Source organism: Mus musculus, chromosome 10, assembly GCF_000001635.26.
Source record: "Mus musculus strain C57BL/6J chromosome 10, GRCm38.p6 C57BL/6J".
In the NCBI taxonomy this organism is placed as follows: Eukaryota; Metazoa; Chordata; class Mammalia; order Rodentia; family Muridae; genus Mus; species Mus musculus.
Genome location: NC_000076.6, coordinates 114,990,987 through 114,992,487, shown reverse-complemented (window position 1 = coordinate 114,992,487; position 1,501 = coordinate 114,990,987). Strand labels below are relative to the sequence as shown.

The window sequence follows — 1,501 nt, the reverse complement described above, 5'->3', positions numbered from 1 at the left end:
AGTGTCTTTCGAACATGTGGTTATTGTATATATGAATCTACAGGAACTGTAGTTACTTGTATAAAACCTGTGTGGGAGCTAGCCAACCAATGTCTGGTACGGATGGGGAGGTGGTCTCTAGGCTGCTTTCCTGACTGTGGGGCTAGTGTCAGTTTATAGTTTCTTCTTCTTCTTTTTAATGGCAATACAACTGACTTTTATTCTTCAGCTTTGATACAAAAAATTAATGTTTTTCTGAAGTTGCATAAATTAGAAAATTTATATTGTTTAAAATGTATGTCTCCAACACAGCAAAATCCAACATTTCTCTAAAAGGGCATCTCAAGACTTTCTTAGGCAGGAAAAACATTACTGTCACACAAATCTAAGCAAATAAAGTCATTTTAGTAAATGAACAGCTACTCATGTTCTGGATCTCTTCAGATAATTCTTTTTTTTTAAATGTGTTTTCCTTACATGTATGTCTGTGTGATGGTATGAAATACTCTGGAACCGGGGTGACAGAGAGATATGAGTTGCCATGTGTGTGCTGGGAATTGAACCAGGGTCCTCTGGAAGAGCAACCAGTGTTCTTAACCCCTGAGCCACCTCTCCAGCCTCTTGGGTTTCTTCTGAATTAACATTTGGGATGACAGACCAAATAAAGAATGAGATTTTTGGTTATTGGATAAACAAAATGACTCTAAAAAGGTCCTCAATTCACTGTTAAACATTCCTGTTACCAACAAAGGCAAGAAAAGAATGACAGAAGAATCATGAATTAGAACCAGGCCAAAATTAATTTAATTAGGCAAGGAAATAAATTGTCTTTGCCAGGCATGGTATAATGTACATTTGATGAAAAATGTGGAACGCTTCATGAATTTTCGTGTTATCCTTGCACAGGGGCCATGCTAATCTTCTCTGTATCGTTCCACTTTTAGTCTATGTGCTGCTGAAGTAAGCACACTTTATAGTTTCTGTGGGAAGGAGAAATCCTTCTTCTTCATTGGTATGGCTGCTAGAAGGCTTCCTGGGCTCCAGTAGATGTCACTATACCTTTGTACCTATCAGCAGTCCCAATTTGTCTTAATGAGCTATTAAAAAAGAAAAGTGTGGAGGTATTGGAAGGGGGATGTTTTAGGCAGAAAAAGGAATAGTTTGCTGGTGTGAAATGGGTGTAGATGAAATCATACTTCATTATGTATATGTATGAAGTTCCCAAAGAATAAATAAAATAATACCCTATAGTTAGTCATACAATTTTATTCATTTTTTTTCAAAGATAGCCCTTATGTGTCTTCATCAAACTATGAGATCAGTCTTTAGCCATTGAAGGGTTGGGTAGGTTTTTTGTTCAAGTTACAGAGAAGGCAAGCAAGCACACATGAGCACACCTGTTTGGATCCTTCCTCTGAAATGCTGGTAGCCATTCTGCTGTTAAGTCTACCTTCTTATTTTCCCAAGCTTACATGTAGCCTCCTATTTGGGTTCAAGAGAGATCATAACTTTGGGTTTGAGC

General features: G+C 37.5%; 1 non-coding gene across 1 annotated transcript; it reads right to left on the bottom strand.

Moving 5' to 3' along the window:
* Positions 1–840: 840 nt before the first annotated feature.
* Positions 841–947, bottom strand: Gm22070. Its single transcript, XR_003949154.1, has one exon. It is a non-coding gene; the product is annotated as a U6 spliceosomal RNA (small nuclear RNA).
* Positions 948–1,501: the final 554 nt, after the last annotated feature.